Here is a 22,149-nt window from a genome sequence, read left to right on the forward strand (position 1 = left end):
CTAAAACAGACACAAATATTAAAGGCGATTTTATATCATGCGTTTCCTAAACACCTAAAAAGCACGATAAAAAATGGCAACCAATGTTTTCTTTACGTTCATCTCTGATCATAATGAAGAAACAAACTCATTTAGTGTACACATATATGTATAGGTTAGTTTTTGCATCGATTATATTGATTATACAGTATGTTGATTTTTTTATTACCAATGTTTTACTTTATTTTTCTTAGGACTTCCAAATGAAATGTTTTTCTTCATGACGCCGCCTGAAACGACGGCGTCATAAAGTACTGTACGCTCAGTAAACAACCATGCTCAGAACAAACAAGGCATTTAACGCGCATGATGAAAGTGATAAATAATGATATTTACAGTAAAAGCATTTACAAAATATGTTATTAGTACAAATATAATTTACCGTATCTATATAAAATCATACAGTACATACTGTACGTAGCAAAGCAGGAAAACACTTTACGAGAGAGAGAGAGAGAGAGAGAGAGAGAGAGAGAGAGAGAGAGAGAGAGAGAGAGAGAGAGATTGTTTTATGTACGTAAATGTAAATTTTAAACAAAAAAAATATGATAGGTTACAACATGTAGACTTTTAAAACCTTCCCTTTAACTTAATGCATACAGTACTAAACTATAAAACAGGCACAAATATTAGAATGTTAGAATATTAAAGTAAAAAATAAAGATTGTTACTGTACTTACCACGAAAGAAGTTCAAGAAAAACTTGAATGATGATGGCGATGAACTTGCTGCACAGTAGAAATGATGATGATGAAGCTGATGATGTGTTCTACTGTGCAGCCAGGTAGTATTTTACGTCTCTTCAGACGGAGGTGTCTTTTCCTGGGACACCTCTTCAACTTCTTCAATTTCTTCCGAAGGCGTAGTAGCAGGAGGAACTGGCTCTTTTTTGCGAGGCTGGAAGAACATTGTGATCGGAAGTTGTTGCCGCTGCTTCTTTTTTCGATCTAAGAGCATCTTGTAGGGAGTCATTATGTCATCAACCTTGTTGCAGAATTGCATCGACTGAACCATATCCTCGTCCCACTCTTGCAACATTTCTTTCACCTCCTTTATATGGTTGCAGACCTTGGCAAGCCGTTCTAGTGTTAAGCCCGTTTCTTCGACATTTTCTTGGGTCTCTTCCTGGGTTTCACTCTCTTCTTCGCTTGCCGATTTCGTCAGGTCTTCGAGGTCTGCGTCAGTTAGGGGCTGGGAATGGCAGTCCAACAACTCGTCGACGTCTTCAGTCGTCATGTCGCCAAACCCGTCACCTCCAATTATGGCAGCCAACAGCACAGATTTGCGTACTGCAGAGTGTTGGATTTCAGCAGGTGTAAATCCCTCGTCGTCGTAAACAATCTCGGGCCACAACTTCTTCCAGCTCGCATTCACAGTTGCAGGTTTCATCTCTTGAAGTGCCTTCTGAATATTCTTCAGGCACGTGGCTATGGTGTACTGCCGCCAGTACGCCTTCAAGTTAAAATCTTCATCCTCATCCTCTTGGGCAGCATCCACACACGCAACGAGGTCCGCCAAGGTAGTCTTCGTGTAGAGGGCCTTGAACGCCCTGATAACCCCCTGGTCCATCGGTTGAATTAATGACGTGGTGTTGGGTGGCAGGAACTCAATCTGAACGCCCTCACGCGACAGGTCAGTTGCGTGTCCACCAGCGTTATCCATAAGGAGAAGGATCTTGAATGGCAAGCCCTTCTCTTTGAGATATTCATTGACTTGCGGGATGAAACACTGGTGGAACCAGTTGGAGGTCAGCATCTTTGTAATCCATGCTTTTGGATTATGCATCCAGTACACGGGAAGGAGATTCTTATTCTTATTTTTCAAAGCGCGAGGATTTTTCGACTTATAAATAAGCCCCGGCTTTAGCAAAAATCCAGCAGCATTGCCACACATCACGAGGGTAACGCGATCCTTGAATGCTTTAAAGCCAGAGGCTTTGGCTTCCTCTTTGAACAGGAAAGTTCACGACGGCATTCTCTTCCAAAACAAGCCGGTCTCATCCATATTAAAGACTTGTTCCGGCTTGTATCCACCTTAGGCGATAATATTCTTGAACGTCTGGTTCACGTAAGTTTCAGCAGCGGCAGTGTCAGCCGAAGCAGCCTCGCCATGCAGGGAAACGCTTTTCAGGGCGAAGCGTTTCTGAAACTTCGCGAACCATCCTTTGCTGGCGGAAAAACGTTTCTGAGGCTGGGAATCAGTGGATGTCCTTGGTTGAGGATCATCTGCATCATCATCTTCTTCAGCATGGTTGCCATCGTCATCTTGAGGTTCCTTTGCAGCAAAATTCTCATACAAGCTCAAAGCCTTTGTTCGGATGGTGTTCGTATCCAAGGCTATGTTCTTCTTCCGGCAGTCGGCAATCCACACAGCTAAAGCACCTTCCATGCGTACGATCGTTTTATTACGCGTTGTAACGACTCGCTTCGCTGATCTGCTAAAGGTGATTGCAGCCGTCTTTCTAATGTTCGCCTCGTCCTTCTTGATATAGCGAACAGTAGATTCGTTGATTCCAAAATGGCGCGCTGTGGCCGCGTAGCTTCTACCGTCTTTTAACATATCGAGAAGCGTAACCTTCTCAGCAATCGTCATCATCCTTCGGTGGCGTTTAGGCTCACTACCAGCCTTAGTAGAAGCAGAACGCTTGGGAGGCATTGTACAGTAGGATTTGACCAAAAGTTCAACTTAAAAAGGTCGCACACAGCACAGATTAAACTTCACAAACTTAAGAACGTCTACTCAGCGATACGCGGTAAGAGAAAGTGGACGACCCGGGCCCGCGAGAACCTAGATGCTGGAAGCTGGAGATGCGGGCAAAACACCAATCACAGGCTAGATAACAAAAAAACTTGAGTTCTGATTCGTCATCTATCAGCGCTTGAACCAATCACAACCCGTCTTACAGTATATGATGCGTAGGTTACCAACTCAAAGTACAAGATACCCCGCGCATACCGTACGTACAGTATTAATAATAATAATAATAAATAATGATAATAATACAGTACAGTACTGTAATAATAATAATAATAATGATAATAATAATAACAATCATAATTTTATTAACAACAACAACAATAATAATAATAATAACAATAATAATAATAGCTTTACGTATGCTATTTTATTCTTTTGTAGGATGTGTCTCTCTCTCTCTCTCTCTCTCTCTCTCTCTCTCTCTCTCTCTCTCTCTCTCGTACGCTTATTCGAAATGTGATTTTTGCAACAAAGAATATTATTGGATGCAGTACTACGTACGTATACATACAAAAGAATCATGGAAAAGATGCACATCCATTACATTTGTAGTATAGTAGCCATCAGCAGCCTTACACCATTCTAATATGGTATGACTGCATCTGATTTGCGTTTCATGTTCGATTTAATTTTACTACGTACTGTATACAGTAATGTATTATCGTATGATCACATTATCTTTTCGTGTTTTATTTCTTTCTGTGCTGAATTATATATCATATGTAATGCAATGAACAATCAGTAAGAGCAGATATTACTAATTACAGTATTAATGGAATTACAGGTAACAAAATATCGTATTTGGGGGTCTTCAGATTTCGGGGTATTTTCGAAATTTCCGGAAAATCTGTGATATGTATATATATATGGGATATGGAAAAAACCCGCGAAGTGGTGAATCCGCGATGGTCGAACCGCGAAGTAGCAAGGGTTCACTGTAGTCAAGAAAAACAAAACCAAAACTAGGTAGTAACGATAAGTAAGGCAGGTAGGAGGAAAAGAGGATAGAGCAAGACGTTGTGATTAAGACTCAGTACCTTCAGGAGGAAGCACATTCCCAGCTGCTACTGTAGCAAATTTTAGAGCTTCCAAAGGTTTTATGTGGTGGCGTTTAAAAACTTTAGGGGAATTCCAGCCTGTATATTTCGTGAGTTCATCAAATTTCATGTGATGGAAGAAATTAATTGAAGTAGCAACAGCTCGAATATCATGAACATGGGGGAATGATTCAGGATTAGCCTGCTTAATAAAATGAAGGATTTGTTGCCTGATTCCTTTAAGGGTAATGGTTCCTCCATTTTCTCTAACAAATAAGGGCCCTGTGGTTGTAATGGAAGTTCTATTTAAGTAGGCTTTCTAGGTGGTAACTGGACACAAGAATGGATCCCGAGGAAGTGGAACAATCTTCCAGGGAGACCATCTGTTCTGAGGGTCCTCATTTTTAGCCAGGAAAACTTTAGGGGAGAGAAGAACTTCTCCCGAAGAGAGGAATTCAATGTGACCTGGATCTCTGGACAAGGCAGATAGTTCTGAAATTCTGGAGCCAGAAGCGAGGCTCAATAGGAACATTGTCTTCCTTAACAGTGCCATGTAATTGCAGGATTCATTAAGAGTGTCAGAGGCCAGCTTCAGGACATCATTCAAGAACCAGGAAACTGCACTAGGGCGAGTTGATGGTTTTAATCTGGCACAAGCTCTCGGGATGGACGCGAAGTATGAATCAGTAAGGTCAATATCAAAACCAATATGGAAGATCTTTTTCAAAGCTGATTTGATCGTAGTGATGGTGTTGGCTGCTAGGCCTGATTCAAGGAGAGTTCTAAAGAAGGTCACAGTTAGATTCATCGTCATCTTTTCAACCTTTGAGTCATTTAAAAATTTTGCAAGTTTTTTAACAGCTGAGTCATATTGACGGAGGGTGGATTCCCTTTTGTCCGATTCTAAGAATAGGGTATTTAGAGGGTCAATATTTGCACCCCTTTGAGCTGCAAACTTCATGAAGTCCATAAAGTTAGGGCACTCTGAATTCTTGAGGAAGCTAACACATTGCGAGTTTGTACTACTTGTGTTAGTATAGGGTTGGGAATCTGCCGAGGGCAGAGGCCCAGTTCCAGCAACAGAGGAAACAAACTGCTCTTGGGCCAGGTGGGGGCTACCAGAGTCACTCGGCCTCTGAAAGACCTGAGTTTGTCCAATACTTTCAACAGGAGACTTATCGCAGGGAACAGATAAATCCTCTTCCAAACGTTCCAATCTAACGACATTGCGTCTGTGGCATAAGCCCGAGGGTCCAGGTTGGGGGCCACGTAACATTGTAGTTTGTGGTTGGATTCCGTCGCAAACAAGTCCACCTGGAGACCCGGGACCTGAGATAAGATCCATTTGAATGACTGTTTGTCTAGGGACCATTCCAACTCCAGCGGAGTTGTCCTCGAAAGTGCGTCTGCAACTACATTCCACATTCTCGCAAGGTGGACTGCTGACAGATGCCACTTGTTTGATGTTGCCATGGAGAATATTGCTAACTTGACGTGGTTTATGTGGGCTGACTTGGAGCCGCCTCTGTTTATGCAGTGGACTATGACTGCGCTGTCTAGAACCAGCCGGATGTGAAGGTTCCTGGCTGGTTTCAGTCGTTTTAGGGTAAGGAATACTGCCATAGCCTCTAGGACATTGATGTGAAATTGTCGGAATATCGTCGACAATAGTCCCTGAACTTTCTTGTGCTGGGAGTATCCTCCCCACCATGTTAAGGAGGCGTCTATGTGAATGACGAGTCCTGGGACTGGATATTGTAAGGGGACTGACTTCGATAGGCTTTACACTTTCGTCCATGGCTGAAGACTTTCTCTCAGGATTGGGGGAAGTCGAGCTCTTTTGTCTCGACGTTTCTTGTTTGCCCTGGAGCTTCATACTCTGTTTATGTCCTTTAGTTTGGCCTTTAGAACAATGTCTGTTATGGAGGCGAACTGTAAGGAGCCTAGAATTCTTTCCTGATTCCTCCTGGACGACAACCTGTCCCTGAGAAACCGTTTCGTGTTCTTTGCTATTTCCGTCCTCTTGGCTTTTGGGAGGCATAGCGTATGGGAGCGTAGGTCCCATTGTAATCCCAGCCATTGAAACTTGGTCTCCGGGACCAGGCGGGATTTGTCTAGGTTAACCTGAAACCCTAACTGTCGAAGGAAGGTGAGAACCTTGTCCGTTGCCGTGAGGCAGTTCCTGACGTTGTCTACCCAGACGAGCCAGTCGTCCAGATAAGCCACTATTTGAATCCCTTGGATTCGAAGTTCTTGAATTACCGTCTCTGCTAGTTTGGTGAAGATCCTGGGCGCTATGTTGAGCCCGAATGGCATCACTTTGAACGCTTAGGCTTGTTTGCCTAGTTTGAAGCCTAGGAAAGGACGAAAGTGCTTTGCTATTGGAACGTGATAGTAGGCATCGGTAAGATCTATAGAGGTGTTGACGGCCCCACGGGGAAGTAAGGTCCGCACCTGAGAGACGGTTTGCATGTGGAATTTGTCGCAACGAATGACTGAGTTCAGACGGGACAGGTCTAGGATTACTCTTCGCTTGTCTGAGCCTTTCTTTGGCACGCTGAACAAGTGACCTTGAAATTTTAAGCGATGGACTCTTTGGATTGCGTTCTTCTGCAATAGGTCTTCTGCAGACGATCTTAGTTCCTCCGTTGGAAGTTGATAGAAACTGGTCGGTGGAGGGGGCCCCTTTTATCCAGCTCCACCCCAGACCTTTGGAAATTATGCTGGAAGCCCAATTGTTGAACTTCCAACGGTCTCGAAAGATGTAAAGTCTCCCTCCTACCTGAAGATTCTCAATGGGCTGAGGATGACTTGCCTCCTCTGCCTCCGGAATGCCTTACCTCGGTTGAAACCCCTTCCGCCACCTCTGTTACGAAAGGCTCCTCTGGCTCCAGAGCCTCTGCGTTGGTAGCCTTGGAAGGAACCTTGGGACTGGTAGGTGGGTTTAAAGGCAGGGGAGGTAGCATACGATGTCGATGCTACCTGTGCCTGAGGGACCAACACGTACTGTTGTTGAGGTTGTCCCTTCGAAGTAGAAGGATGGGGTTGTGCAATCTGAAGAGGCTGTCTGTTCTGGGAGGAATGGAAGGGCCTCAACCTCTTCCTGCCTCAGGCCGAGGCGCCAGCTGGTTCAAACTTTCGCTTGGGGACTAGGCCCCATCTAACTTTGAGGCTCTGGTTAACCCTAGCTGCCTCGCTGAGTACGGAGTTAACCAAGTCCTCTGGGAAGAGGTACGGGCCCCAGACCGGGGCTTTGATGAGCCTATTAGGCTTATGCCTGATGGTAGCCTCGGCTAACATGTGTCTCCGGCAACGGAATCTAGCGTCGAGAAACTCGAAAGCATCAACTATTAAGGTCTGTAGGAGGGATTTGGTGAGAACTTTGAAGAGGGATTCCTCCTCGTAAGTGATGGCAGTCATCTCAGCCAAAGTGGCTGAATTAATCGACCTACTCAGCCTGCACCGGGCCTCGAACTCAAGGCGGATTAGTAATTCCGGGAGCTTGGGGAGGCGTTCGCTGAACTTAGTGGAAGCACAGTCAGCACTCAGTTTGCCTGCCGTGAAGGTGGCTGAGGCGTTACTCCAACACTCGTGGTCACCTGGAAAGAGGAGGGAAGTCAAGTCTGTCTCCCGGAGCTGGGGCAGAGGCTTTTCTTCCTTGGCGGACTGATAAGCAATGTCCATGATCTTGGTGACGCATGGGGTAGGGGTTTGTTCATCAACCACAAACATGGTATAAGAGCTCTTGTGGGGAGTGAGCATTGTGTTCACACAATCCCACTCGTTTAATGCCCGGAGGTGGACTGGGCCTGTTCCTTGGGATAAATGACAGTCTCCCTAGGGACTTTAAGCGGATCAGAGCCTCTCGGTCAGACGGACGAAGCTGGGGAAGGGGAATTGGAGTCCCGGCGGATAGAACTCGTAGTCCTCAACAGGCCGGGTGCCAAAACCCTCGATGGTGAGCATGCCATCTGTAAAGGGAGAATGCAGAGCCATCTTCCAGGGGTTGTTTTTGGTGAATGGAGGGAGCTTAGAAGTGTCGGGGATGGGGTATTGCTGCTGTTATGGCAGCCCCGAACGCATGAGGCCTTGTACTAAGTTCTCATTGTTGGAGATCCTCTCAGTAAGGGATGACATCAAAGACCCGATCTGGAAAAGAAGCTCCTTAGAAAAAGCTTTCGGGTCGAAGGGTTCCTCCTGGGCGGGAACGGGGGCCGGCGGGGATAGCGGACCATGAGAGGTCGAAAGTGCGGCAGCGGAGTCTTTGGGGACTCTAGAGGATGAAGCCTTGACCGACTTCGGGGGTTTTGAAGACTTACGGGTCTTGAGCAAAGGCTTACGGTGAGCCTTAACCTTCGGGGTAACTGGGCGGGGCTTGAAATCAGCCCCGGAGGTCCCCGGGAAGCCCTAAAAAGAAGAATGAGCAGAGTTAGTAGAAGAAAAAGTCGGGCTAAGGAGAGGAATCTTAGCCCGGGACCCACCTGCCTCACCTACCTCACTACCTACGTCTGGTTCATCAAGAGCCATTGGTTCTATATCTAAGTTGAGGGTAGCGACGTCTTCTGTGATAGTCCCACTCGTCTCCTCCTGGCCCGGGACTAAGAGCAGGGACTCTATCTTCTCAATAATGGGGTCCGCCACATCCTTGGGGACCGCAGCCGATGTCTTGGCATTGGGGTAGATGAGGGAACACCATTCCTCCGAGAGAATGTAAGGCTGTTTCACCTTTACATTGTGGGCGAACCCGCCGATCCAGACCTTGAGGGTCGCCATGGCTGAGGTCTTAGCCGGCTGGGAGCTCTGAAAGAGAATAGATTATTACTGAAGGTAAGTGGTTTCCACAAGAGAAATAAAATAAGAAAGTTTATGAATCTCTTTGCAAAATAAGGCCACCAAAAATGACAGAGGTTAAGACAATGTAAGTCTAAGATTAACCGTAATTCCACTTGCCGAGTCTGAGGTGAGCGTGGAAGCCAGCTTATAGCGAACGACACAATTGTCTGGGTGCCAGACGGTCAATCCATCCACCAGGATAGCACAGTGAGCGTGTGACCGACAAACATCGTGGCCACAGGGTTGGTGAAGGGCCGCCGAACAGGCTGTCATCGCACAGCTTACTGTCTGTAAAATAAAGATACATAAGTATCCCGTAGGTAAGCAAGAGGAGCCCGGGGGCTCCGGGAGCTTAAACTACACTGTTATAGCAGTGGGTAAAACATTCTTAAGCCGTAAGGGCGATAAAGCTAGAGGAGCCTGGGGCTCTGGGAGCTTAAACTACACTGTTATAGCAGTGGGTTGCACATTCTTAAGCCGTAAGGGCGATAAAGCTAGAGGAGCCTGGGGGCTCCGGGAGCTTAAACTACACTGTTATAGCAGTGGGTTACACATTCTTAAGCTGTAAGGGCGATAAAGCTAGAGGAGCCTGGGGGCTCCGGGAGCTTAAACTACACTGTTATAGCAGTGAGTAAAACATTCTTAAGCCGTAAGGGCGATAAAGCTAGAGGAGCCCGGGGGCTCCGGGAGCTTAAACTACACTGTTATAGCAGTGGGTAACACATTCTTAAGCCGTAAGGGCGATAAAGCTAGAGGAGCATGGTAGCTCTGGGAGCTAATGTACACCGCTATAGCAGTGGGTAAACAAATCTTAAGCCGTAAGGGCGATAAAGTACTTAATATGTAACAGCTTAATAGATAACAGAATAAGTCAATCCATAACAATGATCATATGAGGGGGAACAGTCGAGTAATAGAAAATATATATATATAAGATTAATCGTCAAATGGTTAGAGATATACGTTGGCTCCGGAGAGACAACTGAGAGAGCCCGGGGCTCGTATTAACCTACCGGGGTAGGCGGGACTAAGGGGAAGGGTTGCCGGTAGTCATAGACTCACCGACGGGCTCAGAACCTTAACCAAAACTCGACAAAATAACTAGGTCCGGAAGCTATGAACGGGGATCTCGTAGATAAAATTATTAACATCGAGTGGGATCAGTGAAGTGCGGAACGCCACACGGGGAGGGTGAAGGGAGGGATCCCATAATAGGTCCGTGGGGTGCGGAACCGGGAGGTAGCATCCAGGAATAATATTTGTATACAGTATATAAGACATGGAACCCAAACCATAGCAGAAATCCCTCCCGCCGACCGATGGCCAATCGGGGCGGCGGGGAGGAAACGGCTATGGTGGATACTATAACATATAGCCTCTTAAACGCTTGTGAAGGAGCAAGACGATATCCCCGGGGAGGGGGGGGAGAGTGAGAGGGTACGAGAGGACACGACCCGCGAAACAAAACAGCTGACTCCAAGGCTCGAAGAGCGAGAGGCATCCCTGGAGTGGGGATGTAGGCGGGGGGAGGCTATCACGTGGACAGAGAGACCAGGCGTACCAACCTGGTCGAATAACCATGACATATGAATGATCAAAATGGAAAGACATAATATAATATAATATAACATAATATAATATAATATAATATAATTGATATGGGATAAAATATAATGAGTAGGAAAGCATGCGAATAAAATAGAAAGAGAAGGACGCAAGCGAGAGGCAGGGAGAGCCGAACCTTCCAGCGCGGGAAGGACCGAGCTGGGTGGGGGGGGCTACATAACACAATGTCGGTGAGGTGCCGACATAAAAATATAAAAACAAACTGCCTCGCGAGAGTCCCACTCTAACTTAAGCAACTACTAGTCGTAAATATGATGTAATGTATCGTTTATGAAAACGTAATAACGTGGAAACATAAAAAACTAGCAGCGCCCGAAGGCGAGCAGGCATGCCAACCTAACACGAACTGTGATACCGTAGTACCATGGTACCGTAGCACCATAACAACTGTATCGTAATTAACAGGATAATGAAATACCATACCAAAATAAAATAACACGGGGTGTGAACCATGAATTACCCAGAAAGGTTCAAAACGAAAAACAATCAGTATGGAGGACTAATTGTAAAGCGTTAAGAACGAGAGAGAGAGGAGGTAGCCAGCCGCCATGGCAGTCCCGAAGAGGAGCCGCGAACAGTGAAAATTAAAAACTGTGATAAAATAACTAAGGGCAAGGCTACCTCCAAAAACTCAAAACTCATAGATCTGGTACTTAACTTTGACAGAGTGACAGTAGATTCCGACATCATGATATAAATCCTGGGTAAATCCGGGAAAAAGCACACACCTAAAAAAGTGAACCGCTTAAAGCAAGTGCTATTAAAGGAGTGACGTCACTTGCGTGGGTTGGACTGTTGGTAGTAGACGGTGCTAGGTCTTGAACGGCACCTCGCTGTACAGGGATATTGAGAGGAGATATCTAAATGGTGCGAGGCCTCTGATTGTGATTAATTATCACGCCCCAGTTAATTATACCGACACCTTATTAGGTGAGCGAGCTGGGTTCAACCTAGCATTCCTAGACTATTTTTTCTCTGGTAAATTCATAGCAAGTTTTTACCTTAGAAATGATGTTAAAGGAGCGTTTCACTGGGCGGCACAGGTCTGAGCCCAGAAAAGAGGTATAAGAATATTTATTGAGAAACTATTAAATCCTAAAGAACAAAATCAAATTTTTCTTTACTTATATAACCTAAATTGTTACAATTCAGACTTGAACCTTTCATTTATAAATGAAATCCATTCTTTTTATTTTAATTTGCACTAAAATATCAATATATTTTCTCCTTGATCTCTGGAATTCATGGGGCTTCTTAGAATAGTTTTTATGGTTTTGGTGTTAAAAAGCAATATTCTGCCTTTGATGTATTCATGGGAATTATCAAGAGAATCCCCCCAAAATTGTAAAAAAACCTAATAAAATCCATTATCTGGAAATAGAATAATAATATAACTCTATTCTCTTTATCAAATTCAAGAATATGTTTTCTAAGCACATCACATGAGGAATAAAAAAAGAAATAACCAGCTTCTATTAGGGGTATTACTGGGTCATTAAAATTTAGCGAGGGTTAACTACCCATCCCGCTAGTCAGCCGAGGTAGGGAGTTAACTAGCTACCCTCTTCACTCACACACCTGTGACTAAGGTCACTTTGCTTTTGGCTCGGATGGAGAACAGTCGTTGCCACTCTTCCTCCTCGCATTTATTGGACTGCCATTAATTCTGTTCATACTTTTTCTTTTCAGTGTTTGTGTGTATATTGACTTCTTCCTGCAGCCATGGTTACATTCCCTGGTCCTGAGGGCCCCACCTGCGGTACTTTTTATGTCCGCCAAGGATACTGATCCTTACAGCCTGTGCCCGGTCTGTAGTGGTCACCGGGTGTTGAGTTAAACAAGTGTAATGAGTGTTGGGAGTGGTCGACCTCCCACTGGGAAAGGTTTCAGTAACTGCGTAAAGAGGCGGCTAGGTGGAACTATTCTCTGAAGTTTAATTCGAAGCAGAATAAACCAAAGGCTGCTTCCGCTTACCAACCTTCCTCCAAAGCTCCTGTTCGTTTGGCCTCTTCCAGGAGACCATCGAGCTGTAGCACAGACTGGTTAACTCCTGGACAATTTAGGTCCTCGAGAGACGGTACTGCTTCACCTAGCGAAGCGGCTTCAGGACACCTCTCCCCCCATTGTAGACGCCATCATGCTCGCCCTCTTCTTCACCTTAGAGGTGCTCCTTCACCATTGGTGAAGAGACACCTCTTTGCCTCGTCAGCTTCATCCACGCAGCCCTCCTCTTTGGAGGACCCTTCTCGTCTGACATCTGGTTCCCAACCTTTGCCTGCCTCCAGACCTTCGCCTGCCACCGGACCTTCTCCTTTTGACGCTGCTGTTAGTCCTCGAACTTCGGTTCAGGACTCCCCACCTTAGGGTTGCTCACTATCCCTTTCGGAGGATGTTCGTCCTTCTGAAGGACACATATAGCCGACGTGCCGACCTCCTGCTCATTCTCCTGGTTTCCTGGTACCCAACATCCTACCGCTTGTCGTTTACCTATTTGTCAATAGCCTGCGCATCAATTCCCTGCTTGTCTCAATGAACCTGTTCATCGTTTGTCTGCCGATCATCGCCTGCCAACGCGTCGGGCATCTACTTTTCACCACTGTTCCCTGAAGCAACGCGTCGCGTTGGAACGTCGTTCGCCTGGCCGCATTCTTGCTATCTACTGCCTAACCTCTCGTAAATCGCCTACGGAGGTTTCTGGCATAAACGCTGTCAGCGTTCATCTAAGAGTTGGCATTCGCTGTGTCAGCAGTCTCCTAACCATTGGCATTCGCTGTGTCAGCAGTCTCCTAAGCATCGGCATTCGCTGTGTCAGCAGTCTCCTAAGCATCGGCATTCGCTGTGTCAGCAGTCTCCTAAGCATTGGCATTCGCTGTGTCAGCAGTCTCCTAAGCATCGGCATTCGCTGCATCAGCACTTGCCCACAGGTCATCAAGCTGTGCAATGTCAACGCCATCCATGTGTCAATCGTCGCCTTTGCATCAGTGTTCGCCGACACCTACTGAGGTTCCTGCTGTAAGCGCTAGTCAGCAGTCTCCTAAGCATTGGCATTCGCTGTGTCAGCACTTCCCCACAGATCATCAAGCTGTGCAGTATCAATGCCATCCAGTGTGTTAAATGTTGCTGCTGTGTCGGTGTTCGCCGACACGATTCCTGAAACTACCGGCACCTAAGGTAGACCCGCGTAAATCCTTCCCTTCAGTGAACCTCTCGGACAGCGTCAGCAGATAGCCCTGGTTTGGAGCCATCGTCAGGGCAGTTGTGCAAGCTTTTGGACCTGCCCTTTCAGTCTGCACCTCGGAAGCCTCTGAGAACTTCCAGCATTTGTCAGTTTCAGCAGGCACACTGCAAAGGACCTCAGCTCTCTCCCTCCCTGAAGAGGAAAAGCGGAGTTCCTGAGATCGAATCTTCATCTAGGGAAAAGCTGACTCCTGTTAGGTCATAGAGGACAACGTCAAACTTTTCTGATCTTTGCCATCACATCCAAGGAAGTCACGCAAGGAACCCATTCCAGTCTCCCCCCTACCACCTTCGGAAGAATATTTGCCTAATGAGTCGTATTTTGTCTTCGGAAGATTCCAGGATACTAGACCGTCCAGGCCTTCCATGTTTGAAGCTTATCTTCATCCTTGCAAGGAGTCAAAGGACTCCAAAACGATGCCCAAGTCCTCTTTGAGGGGCGCCAGACCTGCAGAAGGAGTCAGGACAGTCGGCCACTCAAGAGACGACCGCGACCCACCCTGAGACTAGTTCCCTTCGGGTGGATGATCGAGACTTCCCTGCCAGTCCTACTTAAGAAGGAGAATAGGAGGAGTCGGAACACTCCTGGCAGGTTCTGACTTTGATGAGGGCTCTAAATAGGATATCCGACCCAGAGATAGCTCCGCAGGAGGGCAAAGACACAGTCTTAGTCCCTGTCTTTGGCACTCAGAAGCCCACTAAGTCCAGTGCAGCTTTACCCTGGTCTCAGAGGCTGAAGAGTGCCCGTAGTAAGATCACCGTCCAGCTCTTAAGAGTTCTCCTTCTCCCTTCGTTCAGGCTCATCCACCAAGCTCGTCCCACCTTCTCACATTCAGCAAAGGAGGTACAGTATTATGAGGTCTTAGACGAGCTTCAACCAGCTCTTCCACTTCACCATTCTGGAAGAACTGACAAAGGGGGTCTCCCTATAGAAAGTCTCCAGCCATCGAGTCTTGTTCTCTGCGATGGAGATCCTCAACCAAGAAAAGATCGCGAAGTATGCCATACAGGCTACTTCATGGCTGGCTCTATGTTTAGGATCATTGGGAATGCTGGTGCGGATTGAGGACTTCTCTAAGGAAAGTACCAGGAAAACGATGGAAACCTTTCTCTTCTCAGGTACCCGAACGATAGAGTTCCTGGCCCACCAAGTATCGAACTTGTGGGCCAACACCATCCTCAAGCACAGGAACTCGGCATCAGACGTTCCATCACCAATTCCCTAATGCCGAGATTGCAAAGGCTCAGGAACTCCTTTCTCGTTGGTCCCTTGTTTGATCCTAGGGATGTTGAGCAAGCTGCAGAGAGGTGGAGGAAGTCCCTCCAGGACTCTCTCCTCCATAGGGACCTAACATCCCGGCCTACAGAACACCAGCTCCTCCGTAGCCCAACTAGCCCAAAGTGCTTCGATGAGCAAATTGGCAACGAAGAAAGAGGTGTCTAAGAAGCACTTTCCATCCAAGGATGAAAAGGCTCAAAGTCCTCTATGGGAGGGAAACTTCCCAGAGGGAGCAGTCGTGGCCGCAAACGTTAGGATAGGCAATCCCCCTGCTTGTCTACCAGTAGGGGGATGCATGCAAATTTTATTTATCGCATCCCGTTCATGTCATCTCTCCCTCCCATGATCAAGGATTCAGTGACGATAGACTCCGTTGCGATGGGATCAGCAATGGGGCTAGCCGTTGTGGCAGAAGTCCAGACCATGTTGGAAAAGGGTGCTCTCCAGGAGGTCCTTGATGACTCCCCAGGCTTCTTCAGTCGACTCTTTCTTGAGAAAAAGGCGTTTAGAGGCTGGAGACCAGTCATCAACCTCTTGGCTCTGAACAAGTTTGTTAAACAGACTTCGTTCAGTATGGAGACGGCAGACACTGTCAGACAAGCAGTAAGACCACAGAACTTCATGTGCACATTGGATCTAAAATACGCATACTTCTAGATCCCAATCCATCAGTCTTCAAGGAAGTATCTAAGATTCAGCCTAGACAACATGAAATGCCAGTTCAGGGTACTGTGCTTCTGTCTTTCCGTAGCACCCCAAGTCTTCACCAGAGTGTTCACCCTAGTGTCATCCTCGGCTCACAGGATCGCCATTAGTCTCCTCCATTATCATGACGGCTGGCTGATCCTAGCAGACTCTGTGGCAACATTTCTTCAACACAGAGACAAACTTCTGAGGCTTTGCCAAGATCTAGGGAACATGGTAAACCTCGAAGTCCACCCTGCTTCCCATTCAAAGACTGGTATACTTGGGAATGATTTTAGACACCAGTCTCCACAAAGCCTTCCCATCAGACGACAGGATAATGAGGTTGAGAAAGGTCGCAAGACCCTTTTCTCAGATGAGAAGAGCTTGCAGCGTTTAAAGTGCCAATGTCTTTTCGAACACCTATCATCCTTAGCCCGTCTAGTTCCCAACGGCTGCCTCAGGATTGGATCCCTCCTGTGGCAACTGAAGTCCAATTGGAATCAAGCTTTCGATTCCTCGGTCATTCTGATCCCCTTTGGACCAGTGGAATGAACGGACCTCGAGTGGTGGGTGGCAGACGAGAACCTGTGAAGGAGTGTAGATCTTCTCGTCCTCCCCCATGACTTGCTGTTTTCAGACGCATCAGAAGACGGGTGGAGGCCCCGTGTGCTGCACCAGACGACCTCAGCTCTTTGGTCAGACTCTGAAAAGTTCCTCAACATAAATCTCTTTGTAAATGAAGGCTGTCTTTCTGGCACTTCAAGAGTTCCATCAGTTCCTGGCATGCCAATCGGTGGTGGTGATCGACAACACTACAGTAGTGGCTTACATCAACAAACGAGGTACTTTTTCACAGCCCCTATCCCATCTAGCAGTAGAGATACCGAGGTGGGTCGAAGTCCACTCTGTACCACTATCAGCCCGCTTCATTCCAGGCTAGAGGAATGTGTTTGCCGACAATCTGAGCAGAGTATCTCAGATAGTGAGTACCAAGTGGTCATGGATCATTTAGACCCCAACAAAGTCCGGACTTTGTGGGATTCTCTGACTACGGATCTATTCGCAACGGCCCTGAACTTCAGGTTCCTGTTGTACTGCTCCAAAATTCCGGACCCCAAAGCTCTCTGGTGAGATTCATTCCAACAACGGTGGGACAACATCAATGTTTACGCATTTCCCACATTAAGTTTGATGAGAAAGGTACTCAACAAGGCCAGAACATCGGTCAACCTCTCAATTACCCTCCTAGCTCCACTACGGCATCATGCGGAATCTAGAGAGCTCAATATTGGTTGACCTTCAACTGAAAGTAATTTCCTCAGAATCTTCACAATTTTTGCCCCAAAATTGTTGTTGTAAGATATTGTTGCCAATCCTTTATTTTCGTTAGTCAAGGAATCAACGGCAACGCCCTAAGGATAATAAAACAGCAAAATCTGTGAAAGAACTTTGGAAAATTTAAAGCATAAGGACGAAACTTGAGTGTGTATTTAGGGACATTGAGTTTCAAATGTGAAAAAAAACACAGACACAAATAGAAATATCTCAAATTTAGTAAGCCCACAAATCCTTTTACAGAATCTTAGCAGTCTGCATATGCTACGTGGTCATTTGCAGTTTACCGGATTCCACTATTCTTCCCCCAAACGCTGCTGAAATCCACCCTTTCTTCAAACATTCTCGTGTCTACCAGTAATCCTGATTTTCTTTCGGCTGACAAAACACCCGCTTCACCAATTTTACAAAACCCAAGCGGCCTTTTTGCCTCACTCTGGTTCTATCATCATTTGCAACATTTTATACTTTCATTTTATTGAGTGCTTTAATATGTTTTAATGACCGTCACCCTTCGTTACTATCAAAATCGTATTAAACTTAACATTAACTGTTCATTTTTCTTTAAATTTTATGCTATTAGACATTTTCAGTGGCGTATGTAATTTTTCCTTTCCACTACAAACTGAAACTGTATACTGCCCAAACATTGATTTTTATTAACTGTTTTGAATGATTGTATCCTATCAAAGCCGGATAAGCAACAGTGGTTGTTATGCTATTAACTTGCTGCATCTTTTGTAACTTTTGCAATCTGTTTGTGTATAAACCTCATTTGCATGTTTTCTTTAATGCCTCTCACATTTGGTACTTGTTTGTTTACTAGCAACTAAAAATTTAAGCAGGTTTCTTAATTTTGTTTACTTATTCAGAACTTCACCATACAACCATACATTCATGGTGCTCTTTATATTGAAACTGTTTTATCCCGTGTTAGTTCTGTGTTATACACACACACTCACACACACACACACACACACACACACACACACACACACACACACATATATATATATATATATATATATATATATATATATATATATAATATATATAAAATATATATAATATATATATTCCCTCCTTGCCTTATTTTATATCTTGTATTTAACTGTCAACATTAGATCAAATGCCGACGTTCCCGGGTTAAAACAGAACTTTTGATGTCATGCATTCCATTGTTCAACCATACTCTACGTTTTGATTGTATAGATTATGAAAACCATGACCTTTAGAGGTAAATGAGTTTATCAATCGTACTTTCTTGCAGTGATTATATATTTGTTAAAAAAATAGTTAACTTCTGGAAAAATCCCCTATTTTTATAGCATTTGTTACGCAATAATAGTTTCAAATAATACTGAATCATGAAATGCTAAGCACATCCCTATTCACATATCACGACTTTTCTTTGATTTTGCTGATTCTTGACGCTTCGTATTTTCGTTTAATTTAATTATCGGTTTTGTGCCATATTCTTTAATGGACACAGTTTGTCTTTTGATTTTATTGGTTTGTCTAGTTGGTTCTTGAATATTTCTCTCCCTGTTAGGAAATTAAACAGATTCTACAAGACATCCATGTTTATGGGCTAAGTATTGCAACAGGCGCAGGAAACTAGTTATCGTTTTTGGGTTCACTGAGGAAATTGAATTTTCTTTTGTTCCCTTTTTACTCCGGCCTATTCATCCCAGGAAAATGCATATTCTATACAGCGATAAACTCACACTGATGTTAGACATAAGGTTTTAGATCTGTCACCAGGGCAGTGACAGGAAATATGACAACAGCGAGTGCAGTGGTGGTGAACGAATGACATCAGAATTTCTCTTGAACATCTGCAGTATTTTTGTTATGAATTGGAATTTCAGTATATATATATATATATATATATATATATATATATATATATATATATATATATATATATATATATATATGTGTATATATATATATATATATATATATATATACACATATATATGTGTATATATATACACATACAGTATAAAACGTTATTGTTTTTCTTACCAGCTTCTAAAGATGCGTTACCCTTTTTTTTTTTTTTAAATAAATAAATAAATTCCTCTCCCTAGATATAAAAAAGAATTTATTTGGTTATTGATTTCTAGAATATTGACAAGAAACTCAAGTGCTTTAGATATATGAATTACAGGTCATTTACTGATAGTTGAAAAAAAAAATATACAAATAGCAAATGTAGGAAGAGAGTCCGAAATGGTCGTTCAATCTAGTGAAAATGCGTAATGAAAATACGCGGAGTGAAGGCTTACGAAGTGCAAATTATGTCCTTTGGTTTACAACAAACGGAACGTTTTATGATATTTTATGTGATATTGTATTATGGTAATAAAATGCCTACATCCAACTAATAGTCAGGCCCTTATTATCGTAGTTTTGTCGACCAGAAACATTTACATGTCGATATTAAAACGAAATCTTGTTGATTAAAAGGCAATAAAAGATTCTGTCAGACTCTGGGTGAATTTCTTAAATTTGGTAACCAAAATCAGCTGTGAAAGCTTATTTATTTTACGGCTTCGGTGTTTCAAGCCAGAAACAATCGGAACAAGTCAGAACAATCCACTCTGCTTGCCTTAAATCAAATGAAATTGAGCAAAAAGTTAGATTTAATTCAGTATCTAGTTACTTGTTAACACCTATGAGGTCAACTGCACAGTAGAAATTTCTTCAAAGTTCACACGTGACTTATCGCTTAATCCAACTTCCAAACAGAAGAGTCACAAACAATCAACTCGAACGAGAGAGAGAGAGAGAGAGAGAGAGAGAGAGAGAGAGAGAGAGAGAGAGAGAGAGAGAGAGAGAGAGACGATTTTTCAGGATATAGCATTTATTTGTATGTGCATTAGGTTAGTCTTGTAAATCTTCAACGGGTCTTGCACATTCATAACCAATAGGTTAAGGAAGAACTGAAAAAACATAAATATAAAGATATTAGGTATAGAAATGAAAGATAAGGATGAAAAAATACAATACAGAAAATAAGGAAATAAAAATACAATACAGAAATTAGGGAAATAAAAATACAATACAGAAAATAAGCAAATAAAAATACAATACAGAAAATAAGGAAATAAAACAACTACAATACAGAAAATAAGGAAATAAAAATATCTTCGAAAACTTCAGTAACACCAAATGCAAAATAGTGCTTTATGCCACGTAGAATCTTTATTTCCTTAATGCCTTGATTCATACCTATTACCCTGTAGCACTTCCCCTCATTACAATTGCTTTGTTCCCCCCTGTCATCCCCTCTTCTTTCTCCTCCCTTGCAGGGATTCGGACTGCTGGACACCACTCATTCTTCTCCCCAATCTTTGTGGGTGCCACAAATTGCTGCATCCAAGCCATCTTGACATTGGGTTTCGTTTTATATTTCAGATGGATTTCCTAATTTTACTCTCTGAGAGAGTTTAGTTTTCTTTCGTGAAATGCTGAGACGCAAGAAGAAAAGTTTATATTTTATTCACATCGCTTTTTAGGGTTGGGTGGCTGAAAACGAGAGCGAGCTGATGCGATGGTATTTATTGTTTGGGATTCTTTGGGTAAAGTGTTGCATTTTCCTGTTAAGCCTTACTCTATATATATATATATATATATATATATATATATATATATATATATATATGTGTATGTTTATATGTATTTATAAATGTATGTATATATATGCATATATACATAATATACATTATATATATATATATATATATATATATATATATATATATATATATATATATATATATATATGAACCTCCATGGTTGCTATCTTGTTTCACTCGGAGAGGGGGCATAATTCATTCCAAGTTAGGCGAAACGACTTACTGTAGGACATTTTATAGATGCTTCGTTTTGTTAGTATTTTTTACTCAATATTGGTTTTACTTCATATGTTATTGTCTCTCGTTATAGATAGGGATATTTGCCAGTCACGGCTCCTGCCCATTTGCTACCCGTATCTAGAATATACAGTTCTTTGAAAGGGTGAGTGCTCTGATCTTTTAAAGGATTCGAGACATTTTCTTTTTTGATCTTTCTTTTTTATAAGACCCAAAAGTGTTTCTCTCACTCGAAAGTTCTGGGTTCAATCCTAATGTAAGGTAGAAATTTGGGTTATGTTGCACGGAATATTTTATATTGATTTCCCATCCCATAGAATTGTCATACAATTACTTTTCTTGGGACAATGAAACGAAGTAAAGATAACTTTCATAAGCTTCTAATATAATGGTTTGAGTTTCTTACATCAAATGTCTAAATCTCACACTGAATCAAACATAAATAAGAAGCTACATGGAATTATTTGAACTCGAGCCAAGTTGCTACGCGGGGACACAAATAATGGAGGAAATCCAGCCATATCCAAACTCTTTGGAAAGAGAATGGAACAGCAGGAAGAACAAACATGACTTAGAGTTAGTCCAAAAAAGAGAAACCACTTCACCTAAGCCTTCGGATTTCCATTGAGGGATCGACGACCCAAGTGCAGCCTGAAAGGAATCGATGTCTCGGGTTTCTCGATGGTCAGTTTCATATTAAATGTCATATGTATGGAAATAGTTAATTTAGTTAGGTATGTGCATTTTCTTTTTGTACCATAGAAGAGGTTTCCCCCCCCCCATGAATTTCCTTTTTGCCAGTGAGGTTATAGTTAATTTTTTTATGACATTGGAGATGTTATCGTCCAAGAAATGTTATCCTATTTTTATTTTTTCCACCACATTTTTTCCACCACTTGTTTTGTAGGAAAGCAGTAACTCAAGAAAGAGACTAGATTATTCCTCAAAGTCCTACTTTTTTATCAAAATAGAACATCGATTTAGTCACTACCACTAATCTTGCTCACTCTGGGAAAAAATTGCTTTGAAGTCATGTGTTTGGAAGAATTAACTACTATATTCAGTCTTATATTTGTTTATTTACTATTTTTGCAAAACATGAATAATAAAATATACATGTATATGCTCTAAATAACTCGTCCTTGCTGTTGAAATGTATGAGGATATCATTTATGAACATGGTATTACAGTATTCAAAATTAAGTTTAATGATTTATGTAACTAAATGTTACATAAACAGAGGTCCACCTAACGTCGACTGTCTCAAAGAAAAGCAAATAAGAACTGCTGTTTCTGATACGAGTTTGCGATGTAAATTTATCCAATATCTATCACCTTTTACATAAATATGCAAATCAAATGAGGAACTTTCATAAGGAAGTTTATGAACAATGTTTATTTCTTTGGAAATATATATATTTGTTCTCTTGATTAA

Source organism: Palaemon carinicauda, chromosome 3, assembly GCF_036898095.1.
Source record: "Palaemon carinicauda isolate YSFRI2023 chromosome 3, ASM3689809v2, whole genome shotgun sequence".
Lineage (NCBI taxonomy): Eukaryota > Metazoa > Arthropoda > Malacostraca > Decapoda > Palaemonidae > Palaemon > Palaemon carinicauda.